This window comes from Nicotiana tomentosiformis, chromosome 3 (genome assembly GCF_000390325.3).
Source record: "Nicotiana tomentosiformis chromosome 3, ASM39032v3, whole genome shotgun sequence".
Classification (NCBI taxonomy): domain Eukaryota; kingdom Viridiplantae; phylum Streptophyta; class Magnoliopsida; order Solanales; family Solanaceae; genus Nicotiana; species Nicotiana tomentosiformis.
The window spans coordinates 24,573,880-24,583,580 of record NC_090814.1 but is presented as its reverse complement, the minus strand read 5'-3'; the positions used below and the strand labels follow the sequence as shown (position 1 = coordinate 24,583,580).

General features: G+C 39.6%; 1 long non-coding RNA gene across 1 annotated transcript; it reads right to left on the bottom strand.

The window, feature by feature from the left end:
- Nucleotides 1-8,680: 8,680 nt before the first annotated feature.
- On the bottom strand, nucleotides 8,681-9,260 carry LOC138908721 (uncharacterized). Its single transcript, XR_011415120.1, has 2 exons — nucleotides 8,923-9,260; nucleotides 8,681-8,789 (listed from the first exon to the last, which is right to left on the bottom strand). It is a non-coding gene; the product is annotated as an uncharacterized lncRNA (long non-coding RNA).
- Nucleotides 9,261-9,701: the final 441 nt, after the last annotated feature.

Here is a 9,701-nt window from a genome sequence, read left to right as displayed (position 1 = left end):
TAACTTCCTAAATTTCTAAAAATTTCGCCAGAGTTTCCCTTGTAGTTAGGCCTATCCACCCGTCAGAGAGCCCTAGAAACACATCCTAACAATATATACATAATCCAACAATGTAACATAATACAAAACAACACCAATTGTGGCCTCACAAGCAATTATATTACCAGAACGGAACACCCTTAACACCAAATGTACAAGTCATACATATTTCATAGGAATATCCCTTAGCATTTTCATAAGGCACAACTCATAATTACATGGTTATTCAAATAAATAAGGATACTTTTTCTTCATTTCTTCTTCGGCCTCCCAAGTAGCCTCTTCAACCTGTTGGTTTCGCAATAGCACTTTCACGGATGCAATTTCTTTGTTTCTCAACTTTCAGACTTGCTGATCAATAATAGAAACTGGAATCTCTTCATAAGTCAATTCTTCATTTACTTCAATAGTCTCAATCGGAACAATGACCGTCGGGTCTCCAACTACTTTCTTTAACATAGACACATGAAATACCGGGTGTACTAATGACATCTCAGGTGGTAGCTCAAGCTTGTATGCTACCTCGTCGATCCTCTGAATGATTTTGTATGGTCCGACATACCTCGGACTCAATTTTATTTTCTTACCAAATCGCCTTACACCCTTCATGGGGGAAACTTTCAAAAATACCCAATCATCTTCTTTGAATTCCAAATCTCTACGACGAACATCCGAATAGGATTTCTGACGACTCTGAGCAGTCTTCAACCGCTCCTTAATGATTTTAACTTTTTCCATAGCCTGATGCACGAGGTCTGGCCCTATTAACTCTGCTTCCCCAATTTTGAATCACTCAATGGGAGATCTACATCTCCTACCATATAAAGCCTCGAACGGTGCTATTTGAATGCTAGCATGATAACTATTGTTATATGCAAATTCTATGAGTGGTAAATGATCATCTCAGCTACCTTTGAAGTCTATAACACAAGCGCACAACATATCCTCAAGCGTCTGAATAGTCCGCTCTGCCTGCCCGTCAGTCTGCGGGTGAAAGGCTGTACTAAGATTCACTTGAGTACCCAAACCTTGCTGAAATATCTTCCAAAAATTAGCAGTGAATTGTGCCTCCCGATCAGAAATGATGGAAACTGGGGTGCCATTCAACCTGACTATTTGTTTGATATACAACTGAGCATACTGCTCCACTGTGTTGGTAGACTTAACCGGTAAAAAGTGTGCTGATTTCGTGAGTCGATCCACAATCACCCAAATTGAGTCAAACTTGCGCGGAGTGCGCGGTAATCCTACCACAAAGTCCATATTAATCATTTCCCATTTTCACATTGGAATTTCTATGTTCTGTGCCAACCCACCGGGCCTTTAGTGTTCGGCCTTCACTTGCTGACAGTTCAGACATCTTTCTACAAAGTCCGCCACATTCCTCTTCATATCATTCCACCAATAGACTTCCTTAAGATCATGATATATTTTTGTAGAACCTGGATGCACGGAATACCTAGAAGTGTGAGCTTTAGTCATAATTCTTCCCCGGAGACCATCCACATTTGGAACACAGAGTCGCCCTTGGTACCTTAGTGTACCATCATTCATGCTAAGAGAAAAGGCCATGGTCTTATGTTTATGAATCCCCTCCTTCAATTTTACCAACAATGGATCGTTATATTGCTTCTCTTTGACTTCCACAATAAGCGATGATTCAACCCTATTTTGCACAATTACCCCTCCTTCACTAGAGTCCGCAAGACGAACTCCCAAACTAGCCAATCGGTGAACTTCCTTGGCTAATGGCCTCTGATATGCCTCCAAGTGAGCCAAACTACCCATAGATTTCTGGCTAAGAGCATCCGCCACAACATTAGCCTTCCCCGAATGGTATAAAATATCAATGTCATAATCCTTGAGTAATTCAAGCCATCTTCTCTGCCTCAGATTCAATTCCTTATGTTTGAAAATATATTGAAGGCTCTTATGGTCCGTGAATATGTCCACATGGACCCCGTATAAATAATGACGCCAAATTTTCAATGCAAATACCACCGCCACAAGTTCTAAATCATGTGTTGGATAGTTCTTTTCATGATTCTTTAGTTGCCTAGAAGCATAAGCTATCACCTTCCCATGTTGCATTAATACACATCCAAGCCCGATTCTTGAAGCATCACAATATACTACAAATACATCTATACCCTCTGGTAGAGTCAACACCGGTGCCGTAGTCAGTCTTGCTTTCAATTCTTGGAAACTCTTTTCACAAGCATCTGACCATTGGAACTTAATTGCCTTCTGCGTCAATTTAGTCAATAGAGAGGCAAGAGTAGAAAACCCCTCCACAAACTTTCTGTAATATCCAACTAAACCTAAGAAACTGCGAATCTCTGTTGGAGTTGTAGGCCTCGGCCAATTCTTCACCGTTGAAATTTTCTGAGGATCAACTTTAATTCCCTCACTAGAAACTACATGACCCAAGAATATGACTGATTCAAGCCAAAATTCACGCTTTGAAAACTTTGCATATAACTGGTGCTGATGCAGGGGTTGCAGAATTATCCTGAGATGATCGGCATGGTCTTCTCGACTTCGTGAATATACAAGAATATCGTCAATAAACACTATCACAAAAGAGTCGAGGAACGGCTTAAAAACTCGATTCATAAGATCCATGAAGGCTGCTGGGGCATTTGTTAGCCCAAAAGACATCACCTAAAATTCAAAGTGCCCATACCGGGTTCTAAAAGCTGTTTTTGGAATATCTCGCTCCCTGATCTTCAATTGGTAATACCAAGATCTTAAATCAATCTTACAGAAGTACCTGGCACCTTGCAATTGATCAAACAAATCATCTATCCTTGGCAGTGGTACTTATTCTTGATTGTGACCTTATTAAGTTGCTGATAGTCAATACACATTCTTAGTGACCCATCTTTCTTTCTTACAAAAAGGACCGGTGCGCCCCAATATGACACACTTGACCGGATAAAACCCTTTTCTAACAAATCTCTCAATTGTTCTTTTAGCTCCTTCAATTCTGCCAGTGCCATTCTGTATGGTAGAATAGATATAGGATGTGTGTCTAGCATCACATCAATCCCAAAATCAATCTCCCTGTCTGGTGGGATCCCAGGGAGTTCATCCGGAAAGACTCCTGGAAATTAATTTACAACAGGCACAGACTCGAGTGTAGGTGCCTCAGCATCGGTGTCCGTAACCCGGACCAAATGGTAGATACATCCCTTGTTTATCATCTTTGTGGCTTTAAGGTAGGAAATAAACCTACCCTTTGGCACTACATCATCACCCTTCCACTCAATGACTGGCTCATTTGGAAATTCGAACCTAACAGTCCTGGTTCGGCAATCAAGCTTGGCAAAACAAGAATAAATCCAATCCATCCCCATTATCACATCAAAATCGACCATTCTCAATTTAATAAGATCGGCCACGGTGTCTCGACCACGCAATGTGACAACACAATCCCTATAAACCCGCGCGGCCAAAATAGACTCACCAACCGGAGTAGATACAGAGAACGGCTCATAAAGCTATTCTGGTTCTATCCCAAATTCCATAGTAACATAAGGAGTGACATATGACAAAGTGGAACCGGGATCAATAAGAGCATATACATCATGAGATTGGACAGTCAATATACCCGTGACAACATCTGGAGAAGCCTCTGATTCCCGACGTCTCCGCATAGCATAAAATCTGCTGGGTCCTCCCGAATTTTGTGCACCACCTCTAGCTGCACCACGTCCTGCGGGTGCTGGGGTGCCTCGAGTTGGAGGTGTTGTGGATATAGTAGCTACAGAATTAGCTGGCTGTGCTGCGCCTTTGCCCATATTTTGGTAGAACGAGCGACAATCTCTATGAATGTGACCCCGCAAATCATACCCATAGCATACTGGTAGGTCCATGAAACAGGACCCAAAGTGCATCCTCCCACATTTAGGGCATGGAAGCCTCCGCTGCTGAAATCTTCTATCGGGCCGACCCTGTTGGTGGGGTCCCCTGTTGCCCTGACTGGGTCCAGATGATTGTGCACCCATTGAAGACTGGGCGAATGATTGGGATGGTCCTGATGACCCTCCCCTGAATGCCGACCTACCACCACCACTACCGGAAGAACCACCAAAGTTGCTCGCGGTCCGGGCCTTGCTGCTACTCTGACGCTCCATTCTGTTCTTCAATTTGCGGGTCTCTGTGGCTTGAGCAAATGCCACCATCTTACCATAGTTCATATCGAAATTTAAGGCAGCTGTAGAGGCCTCATTGATAACCAAGGGGCTAAGGACCTGTATAAACCAGCGTACTCTAGCCTCCATAGTGGGTAACATGTGAATAGCATACTTGGACAGGCACGCAAACTCCATATGGTACTCCCACACATTCATACTACCCTGCTTCAGGCTTTCAAACTCAACGACACGAGCTGCCTTAGTTTCGGCAGGCAAGAAATGATCCATAAAGGCATCTGTGAACTCACCCCACCTTGCCGGAGGGCTTCCCTCCTCACGGGATTCCTCCCACAACTCAAACCAAGAATAGGCCACCCTTTTCAGGCGGTAAGAGGCCAACTCTACTCCCTCTGTCTCTGTAGCATGCATAACCTGGAGAGTTTTGTGCATCTCATCAATGAAGTCCTGGGGGTCCTCCTTGGGATCAGTACCCGTAAACACTGGAGGATCTAACTGAAGAAACTTGTTCACCCTAGAACTAGCGGATTCTCCTGGATGACTGGAAGAAGTAGGCCCAACACTCGATCTTTGGGCCTGAGAAGCCACCAACTGTGTCAACATTTGTATGGCTCCCCTAATATCAATATCAGACACACCAGAATCAGAAGCTGGAGCTGGAGGTGAAACTGGAATATCAGTTGGAGGAACCGTTGCACCTTCTGTAGGTGTAGGGACAAGTGCAGTCTGATCAGTTGTAGTAGAGTCAGGCAGTGTAGTAACTGGAGGAATATTCTCACTCCTCCGGTGCTCTCCCGCATCATCAATTATAGGGTTAACTGTCACTCCTGGGGTGACATTGGCTCTTTGGCCAGTTCTTGCCTTCTTCTTAGGTGCCATGTACTGAAAATTAGAGCAACGCAGGAGTTAAAGGAGGAACAATCTTAACACCAGCTTTATCGTACGATAAAGAACATGAAAGAAGGGTATTATTCCTAAATGCCCATGTAGCATCCTAATTATAGATGTGGTCGATAACACACTGATAATAAGGACTCTACTAGATACGGCTCCGAGACATCCTAGGACACTTTAAAACTTTAGGCTCTAATACCAAGTTTGTCACGCCCCAAAACCGTGGAGCGCGACCGGCGCTCAACCGAGTGAACCCGACCGAGCAAGCCTGTTAGATTTCTTCTACCCAATCTCATTCATGAATAAAGATAATATATGTTTTCCTTAAATAAATAATAAAGTGGCCGTGTCTGCAGTTACCAATTTCTTATTATAAGTTTCACCATTTTTAAAGTCTCAAATGGACAAGTAATACAACCACAATATAGCATAGTTTGTCTTTTTCAGTACCAATACACAACCCACACTATGTCTACGGAGCTTCTATAGATAAATAAGAGTACAATGATAATGCCGGCAACAAGGCTTCGACTACACCTAAACCATAATAGATAAAGATTAAAAGATACATGACCCCGAGATGAATTGGGGCTCACCAAGTCAGGTGGGAAGAAGGTGTACTGCTATCACTGATCAATGTCTCCTGCTGTGGAACCACCTGCATCCATTTAAAGATGCAGCACCCCCGGCAAAAGGGACATTAGTACCGTCAAATGGTACTAGTATGAAAACTAAATACCAATTTAAGAATTTAAAAATACAAAATAATTATGATGAACCAGTGCGGCAATAGAATAATATATATAACTGTCTTAACCGTAGCAAGCTTATTAAAAGCTATCAACAACATTTATAGGATTTAAGATGAGGTCCTCTATAACCATCTTCACACAAAACGGCCCCGCCGCCTCACCCAATGTATGCAGGTGGAGGTGTACGTACAATACCACTACTCTAATCAAGCGGTCCTGCCGCCTCACCCCAATGTATGCGGGTAAAAATGCATCAACGATACCAATACCAACACAAAGCGGCTATGCCGCCTTACCCCAATGTATGCGGGTGGTGGTGCAACAACAATACCAAAACCATACACAAAGCGGTCGTGTCGCCTCACCCTAATATAAGCGGGTGGAGGTGCAGTCCCACAATATCATAATCCCTACACAAAGCAGTCATGCCGCCTCACCCCAATATATATGCGGGTGGAGGTGTGTCACAATCACAATCTCTATACCATAATCCCCACACAAAGCGGTCATGCCGCCTCACCCCAATGTATGTGGGTGGAGGTGTATCATAATCACAGTCTCTATACAACTTGGCATAATAATTTTCACGTAAATCACGACTAGAAATTATAATATGTGGATACGTAATCCATAGTTTGGGACACATCCTCAATTTATAATACAATATGATAAGAGCATTTGAAATACGAATTGAACATATATCTTCATCACAAAACATATCAGAGTACTCGATTTATAATCAACATCTCGGTACTTACAAGGATAATGAGAATTCCAACTCTTAAAGAAGAGTTTAGCCAACATACCTCAATTGAGCTTCCTTAAACTCTAAAACGTTCCGGAATTCTTAGCAACTTCAATCTATTTTAGAAATATAATAAATTAAACCACAATTAGGAAGATGATCATGTTTCTAGCTCATTTGAGCATTTTATCAAATACAAGGTGTGCATAAGGTTTCAAGGTCCCTTTTATGGAGTATTTCATCATCCCACAACCCAATCTTTACCATGCTTAGTTCAACAATCTTCCTACACCCCTTGATATCACATGCATGTAAAATAATCAACTTTCATGCCCAAACATTATCTTGCTAATTACCCATGTTCAGATGATTTCGAAATTAGGATTTAGGGTGTAGAATCTTACCTCTAGGATGAAGACTTAGTGAACTTGCCTTCTTAATCTTCCAAAACTTGAGCAAGAATTGAAGAACAAATATTGGAGAACACCTTCTCACTCTAGGGCACCCTCTCTCACTCTAAAATATCAGATAATAGCTCAAAAATGACCCAAAGAGTGTATTTAACGAAATAGAGTCGGATTTTAAAAATCTAAAAATAGAGCACTGGAACAAGGTATGCGATCGCATAACCGATATGCGGACCGCATAGTTGGTTACAAAATAGCCAAAAGAACTATCTGTGTATGCGGTCACTATGCGGTCCACATAACTGTTATGCGATCGCATAATGCACCGCATAACTGTTATGCGGTCGCATAGTCGACCGCATAATTGCTTCCAATTGGCCCAATTAACTGCCTCACTCTGCGGCCATTATGCGGTTCGCAGAGTGATTCTGCGGTCGCATAATGGACCGCAGAAATGCACTTTTCCACCAATTTTTTTTTTTTACTTTCCGGTGCATTGTTCAACCCAAAAAGTTCGAGCCTCAAACACACAAACCTAGTCCGGCACCATGAAATATTATTTTCTTTGCAAAATTTACCGGGCTTAACACTTAAGTACTTTAAAATTTTACGGGGTGTTACACGTGCGTTGCACGTCTTTCCCATGCTAATTAGTATAAATATTTTAAAGCAATATAGATATTTTTAGAATAAGCGTGCGATGAGTTACACAAATTTTGAAGAGGAAAAATGTAAGCTCAAAACTAATGAATGCTGAGCCTATTATGCTTCAATAACACATACTTTATTTTATACATAAATATGAGCAACGTCAACTATGGTTGCAAGTGCTTCACGTGTTAAAGTTTGTGCCTTATCTTTAAGAAACTGTAGCCTCCTTTTTTTTTACAATCGCGTACGTGTGAAGGAGTTGTTATCAAATGAAAGTAGGATTTTGTAGAAGTTGTAGAGAAATTCGATCAACATATGTTTTCCTTAGGATGGCTAGAAAATCAGTATCAATTTTATGGTGTACACCTACATAGAAATAGTAGTTAATTGTGATAGAGATAAATAATAATTATAGAAATCAATAAATTTGATTCATATATATTAATCATAATTGCACATACATGTACCCTTTGTCTGATTCAAAATTATGAGCCCTTTCATCTCTAAATTTGACAAAAGAATATTAGTTGAATTGCATAAATATAGTAGTATCAATAATTTTAACATGTCAATGGCATGTCAAATGTTAAAAGTTTGATGTTTTAATTAGTCATACTTCACGAAAAAATTTAACAGTTCTGTAGATTAAAGAATGATTCATACAAATTATTTTTTCGATGGGAATTTAAATATGAGCTCATAAGTTTCCAAGTAAAAATTTATACTAAAGAAAATATAGAAGATGATAAAATTTATGAAAAATATATATAACAACACGAAAGTGGGAACCACGGATGTTACGTGTGTGCTCAAGTTTGCCACCATAGACACTTTGTTGTGCACCTTTATAGAGTGTAATGAAGAATGTAAAATAAAATTATATTATAAAAATATTATAACCATTGAAGATCAGATGAAAGAAACAAACAATCAAAGTTGAATAATTAAGAAAATTAAACTTATAAAATTGGTATATTACAAAACCACCAAAATCAAAATCAAACAAGCAAATAATAACGGCACTACAACAAAAAAGAAAAAAAGAAGAATTGTATTATCTTTCATGACATATTGTCTTACAAAATGGGTGTAGCTATGAAGAATACTTGAACAATACATACACAATCATCGTTCCAGAATTATCCTATATTGACAAATGAAACAAAATTGAGGTAAGCGAATAGAAAATAGCCAAATAAAAAGGAACATAGAGCAATGAATACAAGAAACAATCTCAAATATCATTATGCAAAAAATTTGTTTAGGAAGATGAGTACATTGAGTAATTCTAACATTACACAAATGTCAAAGCGATCATATGCAGAAAATCTTCCATGTTGTGCAGCAACTTCCTTTATCCTCTTCTTCATAATGATTGTAGAGAAAATATTAGAAGCCTTTCCAATGAGTACTTACCTATTATCTGAAAATATAGCGTTGGAGAATAATACACATGTCAATTGATATGGCCGTGAAGGTTGACATTTTTTAAATACACTTTCTCCATCCTTTGGGTTTTCTCATAAATGACAGTTTTTAAGAACCATTAGTAGGGAATGCTAATTGAAGCAGTTTTGAATTGCAATGAGGAATATGAAAGATCAGAGAACTCTAAATTGTAGCAATAATTATTCTTTAAAGTCTATTTTAAATGGAAAGGCAAACACATCTGAAAAGAAAAAAAAAAAAGTTGTCATTTATTGAAAGATCATTTTTTTGGCTCAAGGATAAAATGGTCACCCGATTATTAAAGGATATTATTATAATTCAACTTTGAAGGTAGGAGCTTTCTACTTTTAATATAATATGATATGATATATATATAGTTGTTAATTTAATATTCTTGTAATAAATTAAGCTGCTCGTTTACAATTTTGAATGTGATTTGCTCAAATTGTATGTGCTGGGCTCATTTCAGAAGCCCAGAATCTTGTCACAACTTTTAGAGCAAGGATTAACTTGCAACATATACGTTTGGGCTGGTATGTCGGTTTAGAGTCATTTGGACTCTGTCACTATCTGGCCCAGCTCTTCAAAGCCCATTTCGATCTGCTGA